The 12,115-nt window shown below is 41.2% G+C and overlaps 1 non-coding gene across 1 annotated transcript; it reads right to left on the bottom strand.

The window, feature by feature from the left end:
* Window positions 1-619: 619 nt before the first annotated feature.
* LOC141699356 (small nucleolar RNA R71) lies at window positions 620-726 on the bottom strand. The gene has a single exon (XR_012565825.1). It is a non-coding gene; the product is annotated as a small nucleolar RNA R71 (small nucleolar RNA).
* Between the last annotated feature and the right edge of the window lie 11,389 nt (window positions 727-12,115).

Below are 12,115 nucleotides of genomic sequence, written 5' to 3'. Positions count from 1 at the left end.
GATGTTAACTTTTAGTTTATGTGCTTGACATCAGTGGACATTAAAGTTCACTGACTTGGATTCTTTTACTTTCACGGTTTACTTGTTTGTGTTTCAGGTACTCAAGAGAGCATGTATATGAACACGTTCTTAATCACTTAAGGAAACTATTGAAGAAGTGGAAGAAGAATTTCTTGAAGAAGTTCATAAATTTGAAGAAGAAAGTGAAGTGGAAGTATTAATCATTATAATGGGAGATCCAGCAGCATCAACGAAAACGTTGAAAGAGTATTCTCAACGAAAGATCATGGACATTCAATAGAGCACTGTCAGGCCAGCCATCACAGCTAATACCTTCAAGATCAAGCCTGGCACGATCCAGATGGTCCAGAACTCAGTTCAGTTTGGGGGTGCTCCAACAGAAGATCCTAATATGCATATTAAGGATTTCATTGAGATCTTTGACACTTTCAAGTTCAACAATGTTTCTGAAGATGTTGTGAAATTGAGGCTTTTCCCATTCTCTCTAAGGGATAAGGCTAAGGGCTGGTTACAATCTCTACCAGCTGGTTCGATTGCTACTTGGGAAGATCTTGCTCAAAAGTTTCTCACTAAATTCTTCCCTATGGCAAAGACAGCTGTAATCAAGAATGCTCTTACTCAGTTTACACAGCAATCAGGGGAATCTCTATGTGAAGCTTGGGAGTGTTATAAGGAGATGCTGAGAAAGTGTCCGCATCATGAAATGTCCGACTGGATGGTGATAAATTGCTTCTATAATGTGTTGGGAGCACAGTCGAGACCTATGCTCGATGCAGCATCAGGTGGAGCTCTATGGGCTAAAAGCTATGCGGAAGCTTATGAGCTGATCGAGATGATGGCTGTGAATGAATATCAGAACCCAACCCGGAGAATGCCACATGGCAACGTAGAAGGAGTCCTTGAGGTGGATATAGCTACGGCTATCGCTGCTCAGCTAAACACGATAGCTATGAAAATCGATTCTCTGGCCAACTATGGAGTTAATCAGATAGCCAATGTTTGTGAGTTGTGTGCAGGTGCGTATGCAATGGAGTATTGTGCTATATCTTGTGAATCAGCTGAGTTTATGAGCAACTTTTAGAGGCTGTAGCAACCAGTTCCTGCCACGTACCATCCTAACAATCATACTCATCCGAACTTCAGTTGGAGCAACAATCAGAATGCAATGCAACTGCCGTACCAGCAGTTCGGAAACAAGCAATTCAATCCTCCTAGTTTCCAGCAACAGTTTGCACCAAGACATCAATTTCAGCCATAGGGGATGCAACAACAATCTCATGGACGTCCAGGTCCATCTGTTAATGAAAAATCTGAATTAGAGGACTTGAGGCTTATTTGCAAAAGCCAAGTGATTTTAATCAAGAATCTGGAGAACCAAATAGGGAAAATTGCCAATGCACTATTGAGTCGACCTCAAGGGACTCTTCTTAGTGATACAGAAGCTAATCTAGGCAAGAGGGAAGTCAAAGAACAGATTAATGCAATCACCTTGAGGTCTGGAAAGGTCGCAAACCCTCAAAATCATCAAGACGAAGATTCTGAAAAAAAATCCAGAATGCAGGCACGCCCGCGCCTTTTCCAATTTCAGAAAGTGAAAAAATTGTCGATTCAGTTATAAAAAAGGACGACGAAGCGGAAACGAAGAAAAATTCTGCTAAAAACACTACTCCTGAGCAGAATACATGGGAGAAACAAGGCTATCTGCCTCCCCTATTTCCTAAAAGGCTTCAAAAGCATAAGTTCGACAATCAATTTGCCAAGTTTTTGGAGGTTTTCAAGAAGCACGATATCAACATACCTTTTGCGGAAGCTCTAGAACAGATGCCGAGGTATGCCAAGTTCATGAAGGGTATTCTATCTCGGAAGCTGAAGGTTGAGGAGTTGAAAACCGTTGCTCTAACGGAAGAGTGCAATGCTATGCTGTAACATAAATTGCCTCTAAAGCTTAAAGAGCCTGGAAGCTTCACGATTCCTTGCACTATTGGAAACTTGTCATTCGACAAATGTTTATGTGACTTGGAGCTAGCATCAATCTGATGCCCTTATCTGTCTTCAAGAAACTTGGTTTTCTTGAGCCAAAACCGACAAACATGTCCTTACAGTTGGCCGATAGGACCATCACTTATCCATGAGGTATAGTGGAGAATGTCTTGGTCAAGGTGGACAAACTCATCTTCCCTGCTAATTTTGTAATTCTGTATTTCGAGGAAGATGAGAAGATTCCCATCATCTTGGGAAGAGCATTCTTGGCTACAGGCCGAACTATGATCGATGTGCAAAAAGGAGAGCTTACGATGAAAGTTCAAGATCATAAGGTCACTTTTAGTGTGTTCAAGGCAATAAAGTTACCCACAGATAAATAAGAGTGCTTTAAAGTAGAGCGGGTCGACTCTGTCATGAATTTGGAGCTTGAGCAATTGCCAAAGTCAGATACCTTAGAGAGATCCTTAATAGGGGAATCAATTATTGAAGATGAAGAAGGAGCAGAGCAACTGAAGGTTTTGAATGCACTTCCGTGGAAGAGAAAATTGGATATGCCATTTAATTCTCTTGGGTTAACAGAGCTGAAAATTTCTCATGAGCGTCTCGAGCCGTCTATTGAAGAAGCTCCCACACTTGGGCTCAAACTGTTGCCAGATTATTTGAGTTATGCATTTTTAGGTGCACCCCCTGATAAGGGGTTGGAATATATCTTTGATAATCTAACGGGTGACCGGCTGGTTCCTCCCGTGCTTATAGAGGGTCCCTCTCGTGCAACACAGACAGTTGATAGGTTTGGTCTTGGTGATGCGCAGTATAGAAGGTTGATTCGGCGTATTGAGGCCATGCATGACATCTACCGATGTTTTGATGAAGATTTGACACACGCTCTTGGTACCGTTTTCCGAGACACTAGTGTCGAGGTTGATTGACCACCTGATCCTCCACCCGAAGAGGGTGATCCTCCCGCTAACTAGGTAAGCCCTGTATCCTTATTATTAACTTCAATAAGGACATTGAAAATTTTAAATTTGGGGGTGATAATGTAAGGATTAGTAGTTTGTGTGTGTCCATATAAATTCATATTGCATGTTTATTGTTAGGGCAGAAAACACGCGCTAATAATACACGCAAGTATACGCGTTCGCAAGTAATATAGAATATTTTCTAGTTCCTTCCCACAGAGACTCAGACTAATTATGTTCAATTATACTTACTCACCAATGTATGATTACTTCTCAATATTAAGATAGTAACACGTAGATTTGATTAACTAATTATTAGCTAGAATTAACTATGAGAATTAAACACTTAATTGACACTTGAATTAACAATATTAAATACACATGAGATCATAACTTCATTACTACTTCCTTCAATAGTTATTATTGTTACCCTTAGCATGTAATGGTGATGATATTAATCGAACAACACTAAACTGATAAAAGCCAACTTTCGTTGTACTAATACCATTCTACCAAACATCCATAATTAAGATAGAAGTTGAATAGTCATCAATTATGTTGAGACCCTATATGTCTACAGAATTTGACAACATAACGATTTAAGCACATGTTATTCCTTATGATTACACAGGGCAAGTAAAATGGTTAGAGTTACCTACTAATCATGCATACACATATATGAACCTATGCTAGCATGGCAAGTTCTAAATCTCAAGCTCCATTATCGCTTCACAAGAGATTAACACCCTATCCTATATGTTCGCGATGCACATAAGATGAATAAGCATAACCAATACTAGATATCATACAATCATCACATACTAAGGTATTAAACAACTAACTAAAGAATTCCATAGCAAATCCGTTACGACCCCATGATCACGATTAGCCCATGATTGAACTCATCGTCACCATGGGTTCATATGAAAACATGACATTAAAACACACGAGAATAATTAATAAAACTACTTATATTAAACCAAAGTACGTCACAAGAGTAAATAGGTTCAAAGTAAAGAAAACTAGCATCCACTGTTACAACGAATAAAAGAATCACAAGAAACTATGCTTCCTCTTCGTTGCGATGTGCTAAAATGGTCTTCTTCCTTACCTCCGTGCTCCTCGATTAATACCACGATTCAACACACGTGAAACGTCTCTGAAAACTACTTATATAGAAGCCCCACAAAACCCAACCATCTAAGAAGTCAGAAGTCCAGCAGAACAAGAACTCTAAAAATTTGATTTTTAATTCACACCCCTGAGCGGCCGCCCAGCAATCCTGAGCGGGCGCCTAGCTTCCTGAGCGGCCGCCCAGCCAGGCTGAGCGGGCGCCCAGCACCTTTATGGAAAATTAATTATCTTCCCATTTGCAATGCCAAACACATACTAAGGCTTATTCTTGATGAAATCTCCCCACAAACACAAGGAACACCCTGAAATGCATAAACACTTGAAAAACGCATCAAATACACAAAATATTTGATTTCAAGATATCAATTCAAGCCATTATAAGATATTCTAAGTGGTATAAAATGCCACTTATCACACCCCCAAACTTAAATCGATGCTTGTCCTAAAGCGTCACAGACTCAAAAACAAAACAAAAACATGCATGAATGCAATCTATATGAAATGCAGCGATCCCCCTCACTACGACGAAACCAACCAATTCACGATATCTCAACAAATGCAATTAGGCGAATAAAGATCAATGAAATCATGCAAACTAACATACAACCAGAAACGTGGTATGTGCGGATGCTTAACAGATATGCTTCGAAACTAGATTAATTATCATAACTCGACTATCCTCAAGGCAATCACATGATTATACAAAAAAAAAATTTTAGGCACAAAATGACTTACAACACTTCAAGATTACTGGAGCTTATTGCGGAATCATGCTTTTTATTCAACACAACAACAATGCTTTTTTGACCGTGCAACGAGTGAGGTCCACAAAAGACTTATACAATGGCATCCATTTAGCGAGCGTTAGGTTAGCGGATTCCAGACTATAAAAGCCTTAGGTCACTAGGCACAAAGTCCCCTAAGAACTTAATAACTCGAATACCAAAGAGCCCACTCGCGATCAATTATGCATTAACTATTTACATTTTTTTATTTTCTATTTTATTTTCTTTTTATTTTCTATCTTTTTTTTCAAATTTCTGAGCAAGTGCGTTTCGCTCCATCTTGCTCAACCCTAGACTACTAGCATAAGAATACGAGCCGGCTACTAGCCATTTGACGCCTAGCCACAATTTAGCAATGAATTCCAATTTTTACTCCAATGTTTTCTTTTCATGCTTTTTATCATTAAGAACCTATTATAAATTCTAAACATAATCAATAGATTAACCTCAAAAACCATCAAACAACAATATAGTCCTTAAGCATACTCTAAGACTTAGTGAAATTACAAGTGTTTCTAGCATGCATGTCATCCTACAAGACTCAACATCACTCTAACGCTATCACTACACTCGCATCAATATCACAAATCAATTGGTAAAGCTACGCAAAAGGGATCATGGTAAATGCATGAGCTAAATGACATGATAAATAAAGTTATAAAATAAAAAAAACCTATATGGAAAAAATATGCAATTATATGAACTAAACTATCATGAATATGCAACTATATGATACACACACAAAAATATTCCTTAACTACCACCCCCAAACTTAAAATCTTCACTGTCCCCAGTGAAGGTAGTAGAAAGGAACTTAGGGTATACCTACTCGGAGAAATCATCATCATCACCCTCAGAGGGTGGAGTATCAGGAGGCGGATAAGCAGAGTCCTCACCAAACACGGGCCACTGGATGTCAGCTCCAAGGCCTCTAAAAGCAGACCCAAGTGCAAAGGTGAGCTCCTGAGCAAACCTACTCTGCATCTCGTACATAGCGTCCATCCTCCTCGATAGCCTCCTATACTGGGCATCAACCATCCCAGCACCCTTCTGAGCTCTAGAAGAGCTTGCCTCATCATGCCCCGACCTAGCCATGGTAGCACCAACTGCTGGACGTCCTCCTGGAAGACGATAACCCAGCCCATGCTCCTCGGGCTCTCCACCCGTCCACTCCTGCATCGCATTCAGAGTCCCTGAATCAATAGGAGCGGCCAGCATCTGCAACTGCTCGTGAGAAGGCCAATGAACTTCCACTGCTCGGCATAGGTTCGTGACAGTAGATGCATAATGGATGTTCATGTGCTTCGCTCCCCTCAAAAACTTCAGAATTCCTTGGTAGATGAAATCACCAAGGTCCACATAATACTCCTCATTCTAAATACCCCATAACAACCTTGCTCGCTCAACTGTAACCTCATATGCATGTGAAGTAGGCAGAATATTAGCAAAAATAAAGGCATTCCATGCACGTGCATACCTATTCATCGCAATCGCCGGAAAAGAACGATACTCATTAGTCCCAGTCTTGAACTTCCAAACCGTGCCCGGTTGACAGAGAGTAGCACAAATTAAATCCAAATCAAACTTATCGGAAGGCTTCTCATTCCAATTCTCCTCTGTGGGCTTCCGTTGTCACTACCCAATAACACGGCGAATCGCCTCAGGATGATAATCCACCGTTAGCCCACGCACAACAGAAAACCCATTCTTTTCAGCCTTTGCGTTCGCATAGAACTCGCGAACCACGCTCATCAGAACCGCCTCCGGTGACTCACAAAAAGAAATCCAACCCTTTTCAGCAATCATCGGCAACAACTCACAATCCCTCCCCGATGGTAAGAATCCCCTCTCCTTCAAAACCGGCTTTCCCAAAAGCCTAGTATACTCCTCCTCAACAGCCCTATCAAACAAACGAGGTCTTGCAGCAGTACCCCTCGAAGAATCAGCAGTAGGAACAGTGCTGCTGCTATCAATAGTCCTGGATCTCATGGGTGCCATTAAAACTGAGAAAAAGTGTTTAAGATTTGTGTTTTGGAGATGGGAGAGAGTTTTAAGGTTGAAATTATATGGGGGAGTATATGAAATAGTTGTATGTATATATAGGGTAAAGATTAGGGTTAAAATTTGATTAGGAGTGGGGTTGAGGGTTAAAAACGTAGGTTTATGGGAAAAGGATTCGTGGGTAGTGGGCTGTGTTTTTTTATTTTTTTGTTTTCTAATTTTTTTTTGAATTTTATAAGACTAAAATAATTTTAGGAATTTGGGGGCTGAGCGGCCGCTCAGCAAAGCTGCGCCGGCACCCAGCATCCTAAGCGGCCGCTCAGCAAAGCTGAGCGGGCGCCCAGATAGTTACTGGAAAAAAAAATTTCTTGCCCTTTTTTCTGATTTTTTTGAGTTTTTGATAGGTTACTAATTTCTAAGGGATCCTATAACAACAAATCTTGGGTTGCCTCCCAAAAAGCGCTTCTTTTACGTCATTAGCTTGACGTAGCGTACCTTGCTCAAGTTGACAATAAAACAACACTAACCACTTCCCGGTTTTCCGTATCCCCATAGTAATGCTTCAAATGCTGACCATTAACCTTGAATGCTTGGCCCAGATTATTCTCAAAAATCTCCACCGCTCCATGTGGAAATAGTTTTGACAATAAAAGGTCCAGACCACCTTGATTTTAACTGTCCAGGAAAAACTCGGAGACGAGAGTTGAATAAAAGAACTTGCTGCCCCGGCACAAATGACTTAGGATATAGCTTCATGTCGTGCCACCTTTTCACTTTTTCCTTGTACATTTTGTTGTTCTCGTACGCTTGGAGTCGAAATTCATCAAGTTCATTGAACTGAAGCATTCGCTTCTTCCCAGCTGCATCTAGATCAAGGTTCAACTTTTTCAACGCCCAATAAGCCTTATGCTCAAGCTCCGTAGGTAAATGACATCCCTTACCATAAACAAGTTGAAATGGGGACATTCCAAGTGGAGTCTTGTATGTTGTTCTATAAGCCCAAACAGCTTCATCGAGCTTTAAAGACCAATCCTTCCTTGATGGACAAACAACCTTCTCTAGAATGCGCTTGATCTCTCTATTAGACACTTCCGCTTGACCATTCGTTTGCGGATGATAGGCGGTAGCAACACGATGATTCATATTGTAGCACTGCATCATAGAAGTGAACTTACGGTTGCAGAAATGCGACCCCTCATCACATGATTACTCATGGCGTTCCAAACCTTGTGAAAATCTGCTTATGAAGAAAATTCAACACTATCTTTGCATCATTCGTCGGTAGAGCCTTGACTTCTACCCATTTTGAGACATAATCGACTGCCATCAAGATGTACTGATTATTACAGGATGAGGCAAATGGTCCCATGAAATCGATTCCCCAAACATCAAAGACCTCGACTTCAAGCATCACATTTAACGACATCTCATCCTTCCTCATAAGATTCCCCACTTTTTGGAAATGATCACACCTTAAAACGAACTGATGTGCATCCTTAAACAAAGTAGGCCAGAAAAAACCTGCTTGCAGAATACGAGCTGCCGTCTTTTCACCACCATAATGTCCACCATAGACTGTGGAGTGGCAGTCTCATAATATCCCCTCCGTCTCACAGAATGGGATACATCTCCTGATGATCTGGTCAGCTCCTTGTCTAAATAAATACGGTTCATCCCACATGTACCACTTCACCTCATGCAGAAACTTCTTCTTTTGAGCTGTATTCATATTAGGAGGCATTATATTGCTGACAAGGTAGTTCATAATATTTGCGAACCATGGATCTTCCTCCTGAACTGCGAACAACTGCTCATCCGGAAAAGATTCGTTGATCAATGTCTTATCATGTGAAGTAGAATCGGGATTCTCCAATCTAGAGAGATGGTCAGCTACTTGATTCTCAGTACCTTTTCGATCCTTGATCTCTAACTCAAATTCCTGTAGCAAGAGCACCCAATGAATAAGTCTAGGCTTCGAATCCTTCTTGGAACCCAAATAGCGAATGGCCGCATAATCCGTGAATACTGTCACCTTTGTCCCAAGCAGATAAGATCAAAATTTTTCGAACCCAAAGACTATAGCCAAGAGCTCCTTCTCAGTAGTGGTGTAGTTTATTTGAGCTCCATTTAGAGTCTTACTAGCATAGTAGACCACATGAAAAAGATTATTCTTGCGCTGCCCAAGAACTGCTCCCACCGCATAATCACTCCCATCACACATCATCTCAAAAGGCTCTGTCCAATCAGGTGCCTTAATAATCGATGCAGTTATCAAACTCTTCTTGAGAGTCTCGAATGCCGCCAAACATTCATCATCAAATTTGAAAGGCACATCCTTCTCGAGCAAGTTGCACAACGGCTTAGATATCTTCGAGAAGTCCTTAATGAAACGCTGATAAAAACCCGCATGACCAAGAAAACTACGGATTCCTTTCACAGAAATAGGTGGTGGAAGATTTTCAATGACTCCCACCTTGGCTTTGTCCACCTCAAGACCCTTGCTAGAGATCTTATGCCCAAGAATAATGCCTTCATGCACCATAAAGTGACATTTTTCCCAATTGAGCACCAAATTAGTTTCCACACACCTTTTGAGCACCGCACGAAGATTATTCAAACATTCATCATACGAATGTCCAAAGACAGAGAAGTCGTCCATGAACACTTCGACATTATTTCCAATCATATCAGAGAATATAGCCATCATACATCTCTGAAAAGTGGCAGATGCGCCACATAAGCTAAACGAAACTCTGCGAAAAGTGAACGTGCCAAATGGACAAGTGAAGGTAGTCTTTTCTTGATCCTCTGGTGCAATGCAAATCTGATTATACCCCGAATAGCCATCCATAAGACAATAATACTCATGACCGGCCAACCTGTCAAACATCTGATCAATAAATGGAAGAGGGAAGTGATCCTTTCTCTCGGCCTTGTTCAACTTTCTGTAATCCATACATACCCTCCATCCTATGACTGTTCGAGTGGGGATGAGCTCGTTCTTCTCATTTGCTACCACAGTAATACCTCCTTTCTTAGGTACACATTGCACGGGGCTCACCCAAAAACTGTCAGAAATAGGATATATGATTCCTGCATCCAGCCACTTCAGAATTTCTTTCTTCACCACTTCTTTCATGATAGGATTAAGTCGTTGCTGTTGCTCAACAGTTGGCTTACTATCTTCTTCTACCAGAATTTTATGCATGCAGTACGAAGGGATGATCCCTTTGATATCTACTATAGTCCATCCAATAGCCGATTTGAATTCTCTCAAAATCCTCAAGAGCTTGTCCTCTTCACTACCTGAAAGGTCAGATGCAATAATAACAGGTAAAGTAGATGCATCACCTAAAAAGGCATACCTCAATTGTTCAGGCAATGGTTTAAGCTCCAAAGTAGGTACTTCCTCAATAGATGGTTTGAGCTTTCCTTCAGCATTTTTGAGGTCAGAAGTGCCAAGAGATTCAAATGGCATGTCTAGCTTTCGCCTCCAAGGAGAAGCATTTAGATATTGTAGTTGCTCATTGCCATCCTCATCATCACTATCAAACTCCCCCACTAAGGCTTTCTCTAATGCATCAGATATTAGCATATGATCAAGTTCTGAAGTTACCGCAAAATCAATCAAATCCACCTTTAAGCACTCCTCGTCTTCTGTAGGGAATTTCATCGCTTTGAATACATTGAATGTCACATCCTGATCCTACACCCTCATAGTAAGTTCACCTTTCTGCACATCTATCAAGGTACATCTTGTAGCCAAGAAAGGTCTTCCCAAGATTATGGGGATCTTCTTATCTTTCTCGAAATCCAAAATGACAAAGTCTGCAGGAAAGAAGAGCTTATCCACCTTTACTAACACGTCCTCCACTATGCCTCGTGGATATGTAATAGAATGATCAGCCAATTGTAGAGACATGTAGGTGGGCTTTGGATCAGGCAAATTCAACTTTTTGAAGATAGACAACGGCATCAGATTGATGCTTGCTCCCAAATCACACAGGCATTTATCAAAAGACAACTTGCCAATGGTGCAAGAAATGGTGAAGCTACCTGGATCTTTAAGCTTTGGAGGTAATTCTGCTGCAGCACAGCACTGCACTCTTCCGTTAGAGCAACGGTCTCAAGGTCATCCAGTTTCACCTTCCTTGAAAGAATACTCTTCATGAATTTTGCATAACTAGGCATTTTCTCCAGAGCCTCAGTGAAAGGTATGTTGATGTGAAGTTTCTTGAACACCTCCAGAAACTTACCGAACTGCTTATCCAGTTTTTGTTGTTGCAATCTCTTAGGGAAAGGTGGTGGAGGATAGAGCTGTTTCTACCCTGTATTACCCTCAGGCAGGGTGTGTTCAATAGTAGTCTTCCTTGGTTCCGCCGCTTTCTCCTTTTGCTTCTCTTCTTCATCACAAACTTCAGCTTCTCCGTCTTTTGCTTTTGTAGTATCAACAACTTTTCCAGACCTTAAGGTAATAGCCTTGACTTGCTCTTTAGCTTCCTTCCTGCCTGGCACTTCAGTATCACTGGGAAGTGTGCCAGGTTGATGATTGAGCACTGCATTGGCTATTTGACCGATTTGATTTTCCAAGGTCTTTATAGAAACAGCCTGACTTTTGCACAACAACTTGAGTTCCTCGAAATCAACACTAGAAGGTGGAGCAACACCTCCTTGTTGAGGATATGATTTCCTTTGAGCATACTGCTGTGGTTGCTGGAATCCAGGTGGATTAAACTGTTTACTTACGCCTTGCTGATATGGTTGCTGAATAGCATTCTGAGTATTGCTCCAGCTGAAATTGGGATGATTTCTGTTGTTAGGATGATAAGTAGCTGGCACAGGCTACTGCGGTCGCTGATAATTGTTCACATACTGAACAGATTCATTAACAAGAGAACACTGATCCATAGCATGAGAAACTGCACAAAGCTCATAGACTATAGCTATCTGATTGACTCCATAGGTGGCTAAAGAATCGACCTTCATAAACAGCGCTTGGAGATGCGCTGTAATAGCTGTAGCTGCATCGACTTCCAGAATACCTGCTACCTTCCCAGGCATCATCCTTTGAGTTGGGTTTTGATGCTCATTTACAGCCATAGTTTCAATAAGATTATAAGCCTCAGTATAGCTTTTGGCCCACAAAGCGCCTCCAGCTGCTGCATCGAGCATGGGCCGAGATTGGGCCCCCAAACCATTATAGAAACCAGTGATCACCATCCAGTCAGG

Source organism: Apium graveolens, chromosome 11 (assembly GCF_009905375.1).
Source record: "Apium graveolens cultivar Ventura chromosome 11, ASM990537v1, whole genome shotgun sequence".
NCBI lineage: Eukaryota > Viridiplantae > Streptophyta > Magnoliopsida > Apiales > Apiaceae > Apium > Apium graveolens.
The sequence above is the reverse complement of the archived record's forward strand: the minus strand, read 5'-3'. Positions and strand labels throughout refer to the sequence as shown.